The sequence below is a fragment of the Mus musculus genome, chromosome 14 (genome assembly GCF_000001635.26).
Source record: "Mus musculus strain C57BL/6J chromosome 14, GRCm38.p6 C57BL/6J".
Classification (NCBI taxonomy): Eukaryota; Metazoa; Chordata; class Mammalia; order Rodentia; family Muridae; genus Mus; species Mus musculus.
In genome coordinates this window covers 17,777,695-17,790,000 of record NC_000080.6, presented here as the reverse complement: position 1 = coordinate 17,790,000, position 12,306 = coordinate 17,777,695, and the positions used below count along the sequence as shown (strand labels likewise).

The 12,306-nt window shown below is 42.2% G+C and overlaps 1 protein-coding gene across 15 annotated transcripts in view; it reads right to left on the bottom strand.

Moving 5' to 3' along the window:
- Positions 1–12,306, bottom strand: part of Thrb (thyroid hormone receptor beta) — a 380,873-nt gene that overhangs the window by 250,097 nt on the left and 118,470 nt on the right. For 2 of the 15 annotated variants that reach the window (XM_011244740.3, XM_011244743.3), the window contains exon 1: positions 5,291–5,681. The exons of 12 other annotated variants lie outside the window; for them this stretch is intronic. The gene's annotated coding sequence lies outside the window, so the exon portion shown is untranslated. Of the gene's footprint in view, positions 1–5,290; positions 5,682–9,305; positions 9,570–12,306 lie in introns of those variants that run through there. One more of the 15 variants, XM_017315947.2, reaches the window with a different exon arrangement.

Here is a 12,306-nt window from a genome sequence, read left to right as displayed (position 1 = left end):
TTCATTAGATGATGAAAAAGCATTTGACAAAATTCAACATCCCGTCATGTTCAAAGTTTTGGAAAAATCAGGAATTCAAGGCCTATACCTAAACATAGTAAAAGCAATATATGACAAACCAATCACCAACACCAAATTAAATGAAGAGAAACTTGAGACAATCTCACTAAATAAAGAACTAGACAAGGCTGCCCTTTCTCTCTCTATCTATTCAATATAGTACTTGAAGTTCTAGCTAGGGCAATTAGACGACAAAAGGAGGTCAAAAGGATACAAATTGGAAAGAAAGAAGTAAAATATCACTAATTGCAGATGATATGATAGTATACTTAAATGACCCCAAACACTCCACCCCAGCACTTCTAATCCTGGCAAACAACTTCTGGAAAGTGGTCAGATATAAACTTAACTCAAACAAACTCTACTCAAAGGATAAACAGGCTGAGAAAGAAATTAGGGAAATTACACCCTTCACAATATTCACAAACAATGTAAAATAACTTGGTGTAACTGTAACCAAACAAGTGAAAGATCTGTACAACAAGAACTTCAAGTCTCTGAAGAAAGAAATTGAAGAAGACCTCAGACATTGGAAAGATCTTCAAATGGCCATATTGCTGAAAGCAGTCTACAGATTCAATGCAATCCCCATCAAAATTCCAACTCAATTCCTCATAGTTAGATAGAGCAATTCTCAAATTCATTTGGAATAACAAAAAACCTAGAATAACAAAAGCTATTCTCAACAATAAAAGAATTTCTAGGGGGAATCAGCATCCCTGACCTCAAGCTGTACTACAGAGCACTAGTGATAAAAACTGCATGATATTGGTACAATGGCAGGCAGGTAGATAAAAGGAATAGAATTGAAGACCCAAAAATGAACCCACATACCTCTGGTCACTTTATCTTTGACAAAGAAGCTAAAACCATCCAGTGGAAAAAGCATTTTCAGCAAATGGTGTTGGTTCACCTGGTGGTCAACATGTAGAAGAATGCAAATTGGTCCATTCTTATCTCCCTGTACAAAGTTCAAGTCCAAGTGGATCAAGGACCTCCACATAAAACCAGATACACTGAAACTAATAGAAGAGAATGTGGGGAAAAGCCTGGAACACATGGGAACTGGGGAAAATTTCCTGAACGGAAAATATATTTTCTTATATTCTAAGATAAGGCTTATATTCTAAGATAAAGAATCGACAAATGGGACCTCATAAAATTACTAGGCTTTTGTAAGGCAAAGGACACTGTCAATAGGACAAAGTGGCAACCAACAGATTGGGGAAAGATCTTTACCAATCATACATCTGATAGAGGGCTAATATCCAATATATACAAAGAACTCAAGAAGTTAGACTCCAGAGAACCAAACAACTCTATTAAAAATGGGGTACAGAGCTAAACAGAGAATTCTCAACTGAGGAAATGCCAATGGCTGAGAAGAACCCAAAGAAATGTTCAACTTCCTTAGTCACAGGGGAAATGCAAATCAAAATGACACTGAGATTTCACCTCACACCAATCAGAATGACTAAGATCAAAATCTCAGGTGACATATGATGCTGGTGAGGATGTGGAGAAAGGGGGAACACTCTTCATTGCTGGTGGTATTGCAAGCTGGTACAACCACTATGGAAATCAGTCTAGCAGTTCCTCAGAAAACTGGACATGGTAGTACCTGAGAACCCAGCTTAGGAAGCAGCAGCAGGCATGGAGGCTGGGAAGGAAGTACCTGTGTGGTGTCTTCTGCAATTGTCTCATGGTGATTAAGGAGACAGGGGCAGAGAAAAATATTAGAAATTGATGATGATGATGATGAACAGTGACAGCAGTTAAAAATCACCAAGTGTTTTTGGCAGCCATCAATTGTATTGAATGCATATATATCTCACCTACTCCCAGTGCAATGGCCACATCAGTGTCTTAAACATAAAGTCTGATTCTTCTCTCCCCTTCTCCAAACCCTTGGTAGCTCCTACTTGAGTCTGTGTAAGAGGCAAAGTGTCCCTCCCCCGGCCTGCAATGTTCTGTGTCTACCAAGTACTAACACCGCTTCCTGCTCAGGATCCCTCTGGCCTTGCCTTCTGCCCTGCTGTTCCCCCCATCCATACTGTCAAGCCTTGGCAACCTTCTGCCTTCCCTGAGCAGAAGACTTTGTACTCACCATTCTCTAGCAGGAGACGTCTCTGCGTGGGACCTCTCTACTGGCAGTTTCTCATGCCAAGCCCCCCTGTTCTCCCACCCCTCTTCCTTTCTCTCTCCCTAGCATCCTTTAATAATTTCACTCACTAAAGTTCAAAAATGGTCTCTCAGACACCAGATTAAGTTTGGGGAAGGCAGACAGCTTCCTGTTCTGTTCAATACACCACACATGGTGGCACTATCTTTATCATGAATCAATATATGTGACCTTCACAAGTGCCACAGCTACCACCTTGCTGGAGCAAATGCCAGGCTTGAAAGGAAGCTGCTTTCACCAGGGTCACAGACGAGCAAGGGAAGCCTGACACTCAGGCACTCGCCCGAGACATGAACAGTTTGGGACCATTCTTATAAAATGGTAAAAGCAACAGCTAGAATCTGGAATCTATCAAGGGTGGATGCAACTCAGATGGGGATAATTGCTTGGAGCTGGTGGGAAAATTGAAGCTTCCCTTCTACTAGTTAGGGTAATTTTTAATTTTAAGGTCAATGAATACCACTTCTTTGGTTGTGGCAAAGGATCTCTGAAGTGTTTGGGTGATGAGAAATAAATCAGAGTTTACCAAGCCATGTTTCCTTAAGGGTAAATATTTCAGGCACAAACTTAGATCTTTATTTAGTTGATTAAGCATTTCACCCAGTGAAGGCCAGCTGCAGGAGTTTCAGAGCCCAAGACAGTGTTGGAAATTACCAAGACAATCATGCCCCCAGGACTCTTAAAGGCCTCTACAGCGAGCTCATTAACTTAATTCTTAATGTTTACAACACCCTCTCATCCAAGAATAAATCAGGTATAATTCAATTCACACCAAATACAGGGTACCAGAGATGACTGACTGCCTAAAGCCCAGGGGCACTTGGTACATATTAAGCAATCTGCTTGAGCCTTCAGTGGGTCAAAGTGCTTGGTCCATAAGGTATTCATTTGTCCGATGTTCTGAAAAACCATACTGTGAAGTTCAAGGAAGAGAAAAATAAAATATTTTCTTTGAATAAAAGTTTTTCAAAGATCTTTTGAAAATAGTTTGAAAAAAGATAAATAGGAAACATCTTTTGGCAACTATATGAGGGAAAAGAATTTCTTAAGTCTCTTACACAATTTAAAGACAAGAAGTAAAATAGTGGGCTGAGATTTTAAGCTTATTAATGTCAAGTAACAAATTTTATAATTTCAGAATAATCATGTATGTTAATTTTAGTAGTTGCATAATCTAACCTTGTATGATAAGAACAGAGCTGAGGAAATCTGGCAGCATTTTTTTTTTTTTTTTGTCTTGAAGTGAGTGCAAAGGTCTTTAAGCAATTTTTAATTACTTTCATTTCTTAGGTAAGTCTGAACTGTATACATACAGGAGAAACAACAGAGCCTGGGAAATGAACGAGGTTCAGTCTGTATGCCCACAACGCCCTGAAGTATAAACCCTGAAATCTGACCCCAGTCCTTGCATTCTTCTTTGAGTCCCTGTAACACAGTGCTCCAGTCAATCAACTTACAAAGAGAAAAGGCTCATTTGACTCAGTGTCAGAGGCTCCAGAGAACTATCAGTTGGTCTTTTGATTTGGAGCCTTTTTTGAGGGGGTGCATGAATGGTCCCTCAAATTCTCATAATCAGAGAAAAGAAGAGAAAGAGGAAGGAGCTAGGATCTCAGCCTCCTCGTACGAGCCAAATATCTCCCATTAGGCACCACCTTCAAAAGCTTGCTTCAGTCACCTCTCATTTGTGAGTCACCTCTCAGGGACCAAATTTTTAGTAGATGAGCCTTTGAGGGACATTTCAGAAGCAAACTGCAGGAAGCCTTACTGAACCTAAACTAATACTGGATTTCATTATAAATACCTGTTTCTTAATGCAAATGCTTATTTAATTATTAGTGAAAATGATGTATTAGCAGAGCAGTATTAACAAAGCATACAGCAGTAGAAACACGCCAGAAGGAACAAGAGTAGCTTGGCAATGGCACTGAGGTGCTGCTCTCTGGGTGTACAGACATGTCAGCCTGGGATGCAGTCAGATATGACAGAGATGGTCTATCTTCTAGCACACTACCTACTGACAGAATGACAGTGTAATGGTGCTGACCTAAGAGAGGAAGACAGCAGTTCAGGAAAGAAGGAAAACACATTTCCCAGATCTCCACTGTGTGCCAGGCACTGCTCAGATTAGGAATAACAGCTGTGTGCAGTGGGGTCCGGGAGCTGGTAAGAATCACCCACATGTGACTTTTGACCTTGACACTGTTCCATGAAGTCAATACTGATACTTTCCATTCACAGGCTAGGAAATGGACTTTGAAAGGTAAAGAATGTGAATAACAATTCAAACCCAGGGCTGAGCCCAGGGTCGTAAGCCTTTCTGCTTCATTATTCGTCTGAAAGTAAGAAATAGCACTTTAGGTTACTTGTGCCACTCTTTATGGGAAGGAAGGGACTCACGTCAGACAAGCACCTGAGGAAAATATGTCCTCAGAACTCTCTTCTTAAGACATGCCTACACTGGAAAGAAGTGAATGCTCACACTTATTTGCACAAGCAAGTGTTTAGATGAATAAATAAATCCCTTAAGGTGTAGCTTTGTTTTAGAGAATGAACAAGTAAGCAGATAACACAATTTTTCACTGAAAAATGTATCACAATAACAAAAGCAGTGCTCAAAATATAGAAACATCTATACATATAAACAATTAGATTTCTGTAGCAGAATATTAATTAAAAAATATTTCTCATGACTATGGTATTTCCAGATATGTACAGAATAAGCCAAAAAAGCAAAATTCACTGCTCATGTAAACTGCTTCATCTAGAAACATACTCTTTTTTTTAAATGTAGCATTTACTAGAAATGCCATTTTAGTGCATATAAATTGTACAAAATTCTGGGTGTCGCCACTGTGACCTTTTCCTGCATGCAGACAATGTACTTTGACCATATCCTCCCCCACCACCCTCCTTACCTCCCACCTTATCTCCAGCCCTACTTTTCCTGATAGCACCACTTCTGAAGGATTTCATGACATTTTGGAACATATTTCTAAGCCTACTGTTTACAAGCAGAATCCTTGGCTATACAAGAGTGCAGGTCCCTACCGTCTTTGGGAGCAGTTACTTGAAAGGGTGCACTAGTCCAGCAAAGCACATATGCACAAAGTCCACCCTCTACAAACTTGGAAGAGCTCGGCAGTGGGCAGGACCAGATAGAGTGCAGTTTGGACACTCCCTCTGTTTGGAAGCTCACAGACTGCAGAAAGGAAATGATTAATGCCAACTCGATGTCACCAGACTTTACAAAAACAAACAAACTAGAACTTTCTGACAGACTAGAACTGCTTCACCTACCTTAATGACATGGCTGCTTTGTAAGGGCCCTGCACAATTCAGTCGGGAAACTTGGGCTGTAGATAAGATTCTTGATAAAGAGCAAGTCTATTAACAGCTCACTGCTGTAACTGTGTGGTTACTTTGGGAAGCACAAATACAACAGCTGTAAACAAGAACATCAATCACCCGTAGGACAGAATCAGTTAGAAAAGTCAACTTGCTCTTCTTCAAAACTCTAATTTTATTAAGAGTTTGAACTTCAAACATTCACAGATCACCTGGTGTTCGTGTTTGTAAAAGTCTCATCAAATGATATATTTTATATTTCTCTAAAGTTTTACTTCTGAAAACAAATGATAAATACTCTTATTTTTTCTTCTCATCTCTAGTTTTATTCTATTTTCCAAGTAATATAAAAGAAATATCAAATACCTTTTGTTAGATGTGTGTACTGGCTAGTTTTGTGTCAACTTGACACAGTTTGAATTATCACAGAGAAAGGAGCTTCAGTTGAGGAAATGCCTCCATGAGATCCAACTGTAAGGCATTTTCTCAATTAGTGATCAAGGGGGAAAGGCCCCTTGTGGGTGGGATCATCTTTGGGCTGGTAGTCTTGGTTCTATGAGAGAGCAGGTTGAGCAAGCCAGGGGAAGCAAGCCAGTAAACAACATTCCTCCATGGCTTCTGCATCAGCTCCTGCTTTCTGACCTGCTTGAGGTCCAGTCCTGACTTCCTTTGGTGATGAACAGCAGTATGGAAGTGTAAGCCGAATAAACCCTTTCCTCCCCAACTTGCTTCTTGGTCATGATGTTTGTACAGGAATAGAAACCCTGACTAAGACACCTTGTAAGAAAGAGAAGAAAACAGGATATTCTAAGGCAGGTAGTTTGCTATCGATCAAATTTAGTGGCCAAAATCCCATGTACTGCATTTAAAAAGTCAGAATTACTTGTTTATTTGGGATTATACAATGTTGATCAGGTAGGCTAGATATATGTTTGTACACTGAAGTATACTCATGCCCTCCAAAAACCCCAAACAAATAAAAAAGGCAAATAGAAACATTTTTAAAATACCTTGGGATGAAGTATTTGAAATTGGAACTTGTCTTAGAAAACTAGATCACCTCTAATGCACTCCCCAAGGATCACCTTACCACTATTTTTGGAAGTAGACTGTGCTGTGTTAGTTGTATAGACATCTTAGCTATATCTGATGAGAGTTAACTTAGTCCCTGTCATAAAGCATGCTCCACTTGCTCTGCTTGTAGCTTCACTGTACCTACAGGGAGGCATAGGCAGAAACATGAGTCCTAGCAGAGAGTTAGGGCCCCCAAATACTCCCAGTTCACCTTTGTTCCATGTTAGGGCAACCATGGTGGGGAAGTAGCAATGAAGAAGTCTTCAAGATCCAACCCTCACTGTTCACTCTCTGTACCTGTCTTTGCACACTTTCCAGGAAGGTGGATTTTGACCACTTCAAGGAGTGAGATATCCCGTGTCCTTTGTGTCTCTGCTCATGGGGGTTTCTCCTTTCACATGCACAGCTGTTGTGACTATATCACAGCTGCTTTCTTGAAATAATGCCAACCAACACTTAAACATTCATGATCCTTCCAAATGTGCCAGTGGCACATTAGGGGCAGGAGAGGGGCTAAGGATGTAATATTGACTCTGAAGGTAGAATCCTCACCTTTAAGGACTTTCATTCACTGGGAGATGGGCATGGCGAAATTCCATGCAAGTAAAAAAGTGAGGACTGATGTCAAGAATACACTGAAGAGGGTGTGACCACATACTGGACATGCTCTGAGAGGCTGTAAAGGCCAGGAAATGGTATTAAAAAACCAGTTAATTTAGAGTAAGGAATAGAAAAAGATGTTCAAATGTTAAATATGGATTGCTCTTAGGTTGATACCTGTGGCCAGGGAGATGCTATGGTCTCTTACGTAGCAACCAATTGGGAACTTTCCTCAAAGGGTGCAAATCAACATCAAGCTTGGGGGTTCAGGTTGCTGTGTAATCTGGTTGACTAGCCTTTGGCTCTGTGGTCACCTTGGTCATGTTCATGTCATAGAGCTGAGAGACAGTGGCCAAGTTTTTCTTTGTGTTCTTTCGTTCAGAACAAGAATACAGTGCCTGCAATACACTCTGAAAAGCCTCTCTTGGACCAGGCAGACTAGCTACTCCATGGGACTCTCTCTGAAATACAACTAGATTGCACTAAGTCACGTCTTAACGATGTCTGGGATACCAATAAATCTGTATGGGCAACAATGAACAAAAGCCAGAATAACAAGTGAGGAACACATGGGTAACTGATTATCACCGGGTCACATGGGGCTAAGGACTAAACACTGGAATTAGAAACATATGCCTGGGGCTCAGTTATAAGGAAGAAGTGGCAAGTACAGGACATTAGATGCACTCGGCACCAAGAAGCTAAGATCCTTAAAGAATCTAGATTGACCCCACCCCACTTCACCCCCACCCACACACTGGAAGAACAGTTTGGTCTGGAGCACACAGAAGGTGATGCCTAGCACACTGTGTCAGTGATACTTTGCCTACATAGCTAACTATAAGGCTCCTCCCCATATTTTATATACTTGGATTCTTACAGACCTCCTGTAAGTAAGGGAAAGGCAAAGCAGCCTTCATCTAGTCTGAAGCAGCGTTATAGTCACATGAGCTGCACACCAAACCTGAAGCAGCGTTATAGTCACATGAGCTGCACACCAAACCTGAAGCAGCGTTATAGTCACATGAGCTGCACACCAAACCTGAAGCAGCGTTATAGTCACATGAGCTGCACACCAAACCTGAAGCAGCGTTATAGTCACATGAGCTGCACACCAAACCTGAAGCAGCGTTATAGTCACATGAGCTGCACACCAAACCTGAAGCAGCGTTATAGTCACATGAGCTGCACACCAAACCTGAAGCAGCGTTATAGTCACATGAGCTGCACACCAAACCTGACAAGACACACACTAAGCTGGCACGTGGTCACAGAGCCTCAGATATTGAAGAAAACAAGGAAAGGCTGCTTTGGGCAGTTCTACTCATGTTTTTTTGACCTGACCACAATCAACTAGCGAGCTGTAGGGTCTAGCTGAGCCCCTCTCCCTTCCCTCATCTACATGTGTTCTTCTCTCAGAAGCCAAATGAGCATGCTATGGACAGCTTCCGTGATCAAGTCGTCTTCCTGCTGAATGCCTGAACTCTTCCATCCCGGTGTATGGAATTGATACTTTATTCAGCTAAACAGGAGGTGTGTGGTGTTTCCAGGCTTGTCTGAAGTCTAGATTTCCTTTGGTCAACCTTTGAATCTTTAAGTAGGGTCTAGAGACAGAGCAGGCTATGAACAGTGTGATCTGCATCAGTCACTTTACAGATATGCCATGGTGAACTCCATGCTGATGTCTCCTTTGGCTTACACTATTCCATAGAGACACTTTCTGTGTTTGTATCAGAAGACACGCACGCACTTCAGGATGAAGAACGGGAAAGATAGCAGCAGCGGGCACCACGCTGAAATCTGCCATGTCAGCCACAGAGTAACACTTCATGCTCCCTCACATTGACTGAGCAGTCTGGCAAAAGGAAAGTAGGGATTAAGCAAGGCATAACTAGTTCCCTGACTTGTGACTAGCTGAGTAGAGGACTGAAGGAGAGGCAGAAAGAATGAAGTCTGGAACAAAGTCCACAGCCTGCATCGTCCTTAGCCTAACCGGAAGCAGAAATGGCAGTCAAGAGGTGTGATTCCTGATCTCTTGGGGTACCTGGGCACTGCTGAGAGTCAGGAACAGGGTCTGAGGTCTACCTTTCTTCTCAGGGCTTCACAGTGCCAGGCAGAGAGGAGATGTTGAGCCTGGGAGAAGCAAAACTCTGTTAGAGCTGAGAATACCAGAGAGGTTGGAGGGCTGAGAGAAAGCCTTCCTCAGGAGTTTTAGGCTCTACTCTTTAAGGCAAAGGCCTTCCTCACAGTGGTCCTCGATAAAGCATCTGAAATGATCCTTTCTTATTCATGTTGGTTTATTTGATGGTGGATGTGAATTCATACATTTTATTTGGGGCTAACCAGGGATTTGCAGGAGAGAATGTCCAGAAAGGGAAGCTCATTGGCTGAACGCTGAGGCGGGGGGGTGGGGGGGGGTGGGGGGTGGGGGGTGCTGTATACCTCATTAGCATGGATACTACTAGTGTTACTTTATGTGGCTGACTGCTCATGGTCCTCAGTGGGGTGTCATGGTTACATGTTCCAGAGCAGGTAGAGAGGTAGAGGTTGGTAGGGAATGGCTCCACTTCTACTTTTCTGAGATCCCCTGGTTTAAGCTCATTCAACCTTACTAGTTCGTATGCCTCTCTAGTAACATGGTCCCATAAGCCCTACACATACTGTCTTCAGAGGATCTTTAATGCTTCACATGGCTTCCCCATGGGGAATCCCACATTTTGGGAACAACTTTAGACAGAAGAGATGAGAAAAAAAAAAAAAAAACAGTGAGTACAATTCCCATAGAAAGATACCTCAATTTTCTGAGGAACCGCCAGACTGATTTCCAGAGTGGTAGTACAAGCTTGCAATCCCACCAACAATGGAGGAGTGTTCCTCTTTCTCCACATCCTAGCCAGCATCTGCTGTCACCTGAATTTTTCATCTTAGCCATTCTGACTGGTGTGAGGACCGGAAGATCCAGCAATACCTCTTCTGGGCATATACCCAGAAGATGCCCCAACTGGTAAGAAGGACACATGCTCCACTATGTTCATAGCAGTCTTATTTATAATAGCCAGAAGCTGGAAAGAGCCCAGATGCCCCTCAACAGAGGAATGGATACAGAAAATGTGGTACATTTACACAATGGAGTACTACTCAGCTATTAAAAAGAATGAATTTATGAAATTCCTAGGCAAATGGATGGACCTGGAGGGCATCATCCTGAGTGAGGTAACCCAATCACAAAGGAACTTTCACAATATGTACTCACTGATAAGTGGATATTAGCCCAGAAACTTAGGATACCCATGATATAAGATACAATTTGCTAAACACATTAAACTCAAGAGAACGAAGACCAAAGTGTGGACACTTTGCCCCTTCTTAGAATAGGAAACAAAACACCCATGGAAGGAGTTACAGAGACAAAATTTGGAAGTGTGACAAAAGGATGGACCATCTAGTGATTGCCATATCCAGAGATCCATCCTATGATCAGCTTCCAAACGCTGACACCATTGCATACACTAGCAAGATTTTGCTGAAAGGACCCAGATATAGCTGTCTCTTGTGAGACTATGCCAGGGCCTAGCAAACACAGAAGTGGATGCTCACAGTCAGCTATTGAATGGACCACAGGGCCCCCGATGGAGGAACTAGAGAAAGCACCCAAGGAACTAAAGGGAACTGCAACCCTATAGGTGGAACAACAATATGAACTAAGCAGTACCCCGGAGCTCTTGTCTCTAGCTACATATGTATCAAAAGATGGCCTAGTCGGTCATCACTGCAAAGAGAGGCCCATTGGACTTGCAAACTTTATATGCCCCAGTACAGGGGAACGCCAGGGCCAAAAAGGGGGAGTGGGTGGGTAGGGGAGTGGGGGTGGGTGGGTATGGGGGACTTTTGGTATAGCATTGGAAATGTAAATGAGCTAAATACCTAATAAAAATGGAAAAACAAAACAAAAAAAAAAAAACAAAAAAACAAAAAAAGAAAGATACCTCAAAATAGAAGTGCCTTGACTTCTACTCAAAATAGAAGTTGGTGTCACCTTACACAGAGGCTGTATTCTGACCCCCAGACTGTCCAGCTTTTTAGTAACCCTCTCCTGTCTAAAACAACAGTAGACATATTAAACAATGGCATTTCACATTGAACTGACTTATCAAGCAAAACTATCTTATTTCTCTTCCTACCTTCTCTACTGCATATTCTGTTCCCAGTTGTCACACACTTTGTCAGAACCAAAGTAATTCAAGAAGGATTCCTTGGACCATGGGAAAATAGCTACTTATTTTTCATGTATTTAATGCCTAAGGCACTTACCAGAGTTGGAACACAAACAGTACCAAAGGCATTGAGCATAACACCAGAGTTTTAGGAACTTACTCGGTAAGCCAAGTCCCATTTACTAGGCCAGAGCATTGGGAGTTCTTCAGGTTAGCTTTCCCGGGAACTTAGGGTTATTTAAGCACAAGTAATACAGAACACTACTTTGGAACTGAAATAAATACAAGTACTTACTATAAGACTCAGCAGGAACTTCAGCAACTGTTTAGATCCAGATCTACTATTTTCCAGGGAGAATAGTTTATTACTGAGCTTGTCTGGAAGGGGGATGCTGATACTAAACCATCAGCTGACTTTCTGTCAGGGGTACAGTAAGTCTAATTCTTTTTTTTTTAGTGGATTTTACCAATTTTCTTTTTTTTAATTAGATATTTTATTTACATTTCAAATGCTATCCCCTTTCCTGGTTTTCCCTCGAAACCCCCCATTCCCGTCCCCCTCCCCCTGCTCAGAAACCCACCCACTCCTGCTTCCTGGCCCTGGCATTCCCCTACACTGGGACATAGAGCCTTCACAGGACCAAGGACCTCTCCTCCCATTGACGACTGACTAGGCCATCTTCTGCTACATATGCAGCTAGAGCCATGAGTCTCACCATGTGTACTCTTTGGTTGGTGGTTCAGTCCCTGACAGGAGCCTGATATAGCTCTCTCCTGAGAGGCTCTACTAGTGCCTGACAGACACAGAAGTGGATGATCACAGCTATCCAT